General features: G+C 35.6%; 1 long non-coding RNA gene across 1 annotated transcript; it reads right to left on the bottom strand.

The window, feature by feature from the left end:
* Positions 1 to 374: 374 nt before the first annotated feature.
* LOC123478317 (uncharacterized) lies at positions 375 to 6,528 on the bottom strand. Its single transcript, XR_011651391.1, has 4 exons — positions 6,400 to 6,528; positions 4,893 to 4,918; positions 811 to 935; positions 375 to 563 (listed from the first exon to the last, which is right to left on the bottom strand). It is a non-coding gene; the product is annotated as an uncharacterized lncRNA (long non-coding RNA).
* Between the last annotated feature and the right edge of the window lie 369 nt (positions 6,529 to 6,897).

Genomic DNA, 6,897 nt, shown 5'->3' with positions numbered 1-6,897 from the left:
AAGGCTTCAGCTGCCCCATAACCTTTTAAGTTGCCCCGATGACTGAAGTGATCAAAATTTAGTCTCGCTTGTTACTTATTTGTCTCCGCATGCAAGTTCTAAAACAAGCTCACTATGTTCCTTAGGGAAACACTTCCCAAACATACCATGTGCTAAAGAAAGCTAATTTGTGTCAGATGATGTATATTTTCTTGGGTGAAGAATCTTTTTGAGAGTCAGAGCACTGAATGAAGAACTTGGGTGCTATCAGTGTGGTGATCGACACTCTGCCCTGTCTCTGTTTGCAAATTCTATCTTTCACTGAGCAGTTGGGCTGACTAAATCAAAGGTGGCTCCATTATTACTGAAAAGAACATCAATGTAGAAATTCCGCCAAGATAACTTTATTGAAACGGCTTTCTTTTATGCATAATTACTGGTGGGAAATACATTGCAATCGAGATTGGGTATCAGGGAATAAATCTTCTAATGCAAAAGGCAAACCGAAGGCACTTCCAGCATTGCAGCATCAAAAGAATCAACATTTCCCATCATGTCTGAAACCAAGCTTTCCATTTCTTTCCCTGAAAGAAGAGAGAGGATGCTCAGAATGAAATACAGCAGAAACGGCTTAAGCCCAGGATGGATGAACTGGGAAAGATTCCTTAAACTTTCTAGGTTTGTTTGGGAATAATAATATTGCCTTATTTAAAATAAGAATTATATGTAAAGTATTTAGCATAGTAGAGGCTTAATAAATAATTTCCCTGACTCAGAACCCACTAACCCAAACTAAGGGTGCTGTTCCAATATCCGCCTCCATGTGCTTACATAGCTGTTTTGCAGAATTCACAGAGATTGTGGTAAGTTTGCCCATCAGTACCACACACTGGTTTTTGGCTCTTGGGACAAGGTTTTCCATCTGTAGCTGTTTTCTCATAGTGGCTGCAAAAAGCCTGTGATTTAAATGAAGTTCTTTCCTTTATTATATGATCAAAGGCATTGACATCATTAGCCCTCTCAAGCAATAAAAACATGCTAACCTTATGCTTAGCAAGTCTTTTGAAAACTCTTATTACAATTAAAATATATGCTAAAAATAAATAGAAGTAAAAATCACTTGTAGTTCTAACACCCAGACACACTCTTCATTAGCAGTTGTTTTCTTTCATCCCCTCTCTATGCATTATTTCCACTGTATAATATTAGAAATAGAGTCACACTGTATACATGTTTCACTTATTCTTTATCATTTACCTTTTCTATACTATTATGCATATTCAGAAAAGAGAGATTTTGTGCTGCAATACGCCTTCATAATGATGTAAAATAATTTATTTTACTAATACCCTATTGTTATGTATTTCTTTCTTACATTAATTAGCTGGGATGATCATTTTACATATAAAATACTTATACATTTTGTGATTATTTTCTTAGGGTGTATTTTTATGAGAAGAATTGCTGTCTCAAAGTTTATCACTTTTAAGGTTTCCAATACTGATTGACAAATTGCTTTATCATAAGTGTACACCAAAGCACAAATTCTTCATCACTTTCTCAGAGTTTTTGGAAGTATTTGTCTATACTTCTCTCTTATGTCACTCCTCAACACAGCCAAAACATCATGAGATAAGAAGCCATATCTGATTTACCTGTCTATCCAATCCCTAGACAGAGCCCGGTAGAAGTCAAATGTTGAAAAACATTTGTGGGATGGGTGGGAAAAGAGATGCTAAGCAGCTTGTTCAAGATCACATAGTTATGAAGTTGTAGAACCAGGATTCAAACAAGGACAATTTAACTGCAGAGCCTATTTTTCTTAACCTTTACACCATTCTGACCATGCAGGAACCCACTAATTGAGACACACTGGTCCACTAATAACCTTTAAAAACATTTTGCTTTTTCCTAACACTATACTACCCTTTTTCCATGGAATAAAATTTCCATTTCATATCACTCTTTAAGGTACATCTCAAATACCATCTTATACTCTGAAATTTTCCAATGACCCAGAGGGAAAAATGGATTGCTCCAGTTTCCAAATGCCTACAAACTTATGATCTGACACCAAATTTTAATAGTGTAAACCTGTTGGTTTTTACTTACATTTTCTCCTTTTGATGCAAATTCCTTGAAGAAATGGATAATAAAATATGTGTATGTATAATCATAGTTCTATCACTGACTTGTTAATTAACTAGCTAGCTCTCTACCTATCAATCACACAAACAATGCATGTTTATAATAGAACCTTTAGAAATACAGAGCAGTACAAGAGGGATTTATTTAAATCATCTGTAACTCATTTATCTAAAAATCTGAATTTTTCCTCAAGAAAGTAACTGCTGTTTAAAAAGAGTCGAGACTGAGGAGACAAAACAACTATGTGTGACCTTAGATTAAACCCTAAATTAGAAAAACTGATATTTCTGGGAAAACTGGTAAAATTTGAACAAGATGATAGATTAGTTAATAGTTCCATAACAATGTTAATTTCCTATTTTTGAAGATTGTACTAAAGTTATGTAAAATTTTAACATTAAGGGGAAGCTGAGTAAAAAATATATTGTATTTCAATATACTATTTTTACCACCTTTTTAAGTCAAATTATTTCAAATGAAAAGATTAAAAAATCCTTTCAAAAATAAAGTACAGAAAGTCAATTTAGACCTCTCCATGAACGTATCTTAAACTCAGTTTAAGTAAGAGTATAGATTAAAAAGACACATCTCAAACTGTTTGTAGTGAGCTCCTTTTTACAAAGTAGAAATGACATTATATTTCACATCTGATAGTTTTCTTGTATATCCTTTAAAATTTCTGAATCTCTCATTCCCTCATAAACCCATCTATTCAGTTACCAAACCACGTATCTATCCATCCATCCAGTGGGCGAGGCACTTAGTAAATTAGTGCAGTGACTAAAGCACTAGGATTCGTAAAGGAGAGAAAACACGTCCTCGGACCTTAAGGGGTTCATATTCTGAGAAGACTATCTGTGGAGGGTAACAAAATATAATAAGTGTTGAATTAAGTGTGTTAGTAAAATCCAATAGAAATGCAGATAAGAAAGCAATAGATCACTCGTGGAGACTATACGGTAGAAATGATTTTGTTGTTAAGAGCTTCCCACAGATGTGGGGCACATGAGAGGGGGCCTAAGGGTCCTTCCAAATGAGAGAATAAGCGCACTCTTAATAATCACGCAGATAGTGGGGGGTAATTGCCTGTTGGAACGAAAGAGCAGCATTAGCAAAAGCATATGAGAGGTGCTGGCATGTTAGAAACTGTGGGCCATAGTGTGGCCGAGCACTGAACAAAGGGGTGGCCAACCGACTGGAAAGGGACTTCATTGCCAGGCTAAGGAATTTGGAAATTACCTTCTTGGGAGGTTATCTGTAATTTTGGATTGAGACCTGAAGAGTATTAAAATGTTAGAAAGAATATTCTTTGGCATCAGTGTGGAGGATTTTTGTTGCCTGAATTAATGTTTTAAAAGTAATGGAGTTGTTTCTCTCTATATCTCTTTACAACTGTTTTGTTAAAAGTATTTAATATTCAATTAGAAAATAAAATTACAAATGTAACTCAGTAGCTAAGATTAAATCATAAAAATTATAATTAATAGTAAATAGTTGCAAGTATTTAACATTTACTATGCACTAAACCATCTTAAGAACTATATTTAAAATAACTCATTTAATTAAGTACTATTATTAGCTGAATTTTATTGATAAAGAAACCAAAACCTATAAAGGTAAAATAAATGACTTCTAAGTCAAACATTTACTGAGTAATATTGCTGAAATATGAGCCTAAATATTCTCTTTCTCAAAGCCCATATTTAAAAACAGCTAACTGCTTATTTATTGTTGTATTTTAAGGTATATAGCTACTTTTATGAATGTGGACCCTGTTATTACTAATTACCCTCTCAAAAATGTAGACCCTGTAATTAGTAATTGCCAACCCAAGCTACTGGGAGATCCAGTATCTATGAATCTGCCAAATACTCTCTCTGTATACCTAAGTCTGTTTAGTAAAATTTAGAACTGTGATTCTCCAGTTTCAATGTGCCCCAAAATGTCAAGGGGCTTATTTCTGGGGAGGGGGCAGTTCAAGTTGAATATTTTACTAACATGGTAATTGTCTTTGTATCTTGTGCACACACACACATTCAGAACGATCTGTTTGAGCAGGGTGGGGAGTGGGGAAATATATATGCCTAAGGGGAACATAAATAATTAAAAAATTTCTGTAGGTTTTCATTATTGTAGGCAATTATGCCCACATCACTTACAAAGCTATGTCAAGGGACTTTCTAAATGTAGGTTCCTAGGCCTCAACAGCCCTAGAGATCCCTGTTCAATTGATAGGTTTAACATGTATGTGTAGGGAACATAAATATGTATTTTACAAAGCATTTGTAGTGGCTAATGAACAAGGTACTCAGATCTCGAGTAACTGTATGTTTTGAGTTGCCTGGGGTCCTCTCAGTTTATGATTATCTTCTTGTGATAACTCATGTAAATACTACTTTCACTCTCAAAATTATCCTGATTTGGAAAATAATGACATTCATACCATACTTTTATAAGCACTATACTGTTTTTAAGGTTTTGACTGCATATAAACTCCTTATTATGGAAATGTGACATCTGACTCATTTAAAGAAAATTGGAGGTAATTTTCCAGTTCTTTTCCACTGTTAAGAAAAATGCATCTGTACCAACAATGACACTTTGTCTAGACCCATGTGTCATTTTATTACTCCACCTTCTCACCAGACCAACCAAATGAATGCAGAAGATCCTACTGAAATAGTCACAGAACTTCCCAACTGATCACCATCCTTGAAAGACAACCTCTTGTCACAGAGAAGTGCCCATGACCGAGATGCACATACCTGAGAGCCTCCTTGGCTCACAGCCTCTGCAATGAGAAAACAGACACTGATTAATCACAGCACCTCAGAAGAATTCCAGAAGCTTACAGTTGACATTGCCCTCAGAAATCTTCCATTGAAGAACCAAGGCCCAGAGAAGAAAAGAGAACTCATCCAGGACACTCACCTTGTACACTACACGCTTGAGTCCGAGGACAAGTTTCAAACAACCAGTGCAGAGTGCTCTCTACCGCACTTGCTATGGATGATTTTTGTGACTTTTATCCAACAGGTTGTTTTCTTTTGTATAATGTTTACCTTGAAACTAGGCTATACCTGAACAAAAGAAGGCAAACTGTGGACCTCTTCTTTGTCAAGGAAGCCTATATTTCACCAGAAAGAAGATGAAATTCCAAAATCTGGAGCCATTTTATTAAAGGATAATAAAAACAACTGGCAAAAAAAGGCACCAATATCATAGTATAATACAAAATATTTTTGAGAGCATTTGAAAAAAATCATATGATTTATCACCATTCCTGCTAACACTAACAATATCTACCATTTGTGTGTAAGATTTCTGTATTTTAAGCACTGTATTAAATTTCATTTACATTAAGTTTAATATTTTCATTTTAAAGGTAAAGAAACTAAGCTCTTGGGTAGCTTGTCTAAGGACATTCACCTTGTAAATGGCAGAGCCAGGAAGCAAACCTTGGTCTTTTAGACTTTCAAGCCAATGTACTTTAAAACAAAAAACAAACAAACAGAAAACTTCTACTGAAAGAAGTCTTAGAGCATATAACATTCACAGTCTATTTTCATGTGATGAAACTGAAACCAGAGGAAGGGAGTGAGTTGCTCAATATTAGAGAAAATGGTAGCAGAATGAGGATTAGAGGCCAAATCTTAAAATCCTCATCCCAGGTACTTTCTACTTTTTCTATCTATCTATCTATCTATCTATCTATCATCTATCATCTATCATCTCTTTACTCTCCTTACTTAGAGGTAAGTAAGTATGACTCAGCTTTCAGTAAAATGAAAGTATCTCAGAAAAATTCCAGCATTGAAGCTCATTAGATAAGAATTTCTTGAAGGTGACTTAAATGAAAATGTCTAATTTCAGTATAAAGTGGTTCCTTGAAAAATGAAGCTTATTTGTAACCATATGCTGTTACATGTGGTCTGCTGAGGTGAGCACAATTGGCCTGTAAGTTCTGCATTACCCACTTGGGGCCCATGTGACCCAGGAAAGGCCCTCTCATCCTATGAGATGTAATGTTGTCTTTACAATTTGATAAAACTAGGACTGTTATAGCTTTATGGTGATAATTAAAGTAGCTAATTCAAAAAAATATGGTGGGCAGCCACCATCATTAACCATCCTTATCATAATTACAATCATCATCATCATCATCGTCATCATCATCACCATCATCATCATCAACAACAACAGCACACCATGACTGCTGTCACTGACCCGTCTGGCCCAGAATTCTGTTTCACATGAATGCATCATACTCACCAGCACAGAGGAACAAATAGGCCATGCTAACCAAAAGCAGAAGGCTGCCTGATGGCTTCATGATCAATGAGGTCTGTGAGGTCTGTAGGGAATGTGTTTGTTAATAGGGTCCACCACTGTGGATGTTCTACAGGCTGTATTTATAGGCGGATCCATATGCACGCATCTAAGTACCTATACATTTGGAAGCCAGCCAGATTCTCCGCCCTGATTGTGTAACCTATTTCCCCAGCGATTGGAGACACAGCTTATTTCATGCCTTTTCCATATAGTCAGAAACAATGGCCAAATGTGATGTTTAGTCAGAATGAAATGAGTTACACCCAAAATTGCTCTCATCAGCATGTGGTGATAATTACAATCAAGTCATTTTCTTTCAATTAGTTTGTTTTGGATCTTCCCCCAGTGAAGCCTTGGGGCCAGACAGCTTTCATCTGGCAGTAACTTGTAGGACAGTGTATACAATTTGTGCACAACTTTAATAGTGTTTGGTGTCAT

The sequence above is a fragment of the Desmodus rotundus genome, chromosome 6 (assembly GCF_022682495.2).
Source record: "Desmodus rotundus isolate HL8 chromosome 6, HLdesRot8A.1, whole genome shotgun sequence".
NCBI classification, from domain to species: Eukaryota; Metazoa; Chordata; class Mammalia; order Chiroptera; family Phyllostomidae; genus Desmodus; species Desmodus rotundus.
The sequence above is the reverse complement of the archived record's forward strand: the minus strand, read 5'-3'. Positions and strand labels throughout refer to the sequence as shown.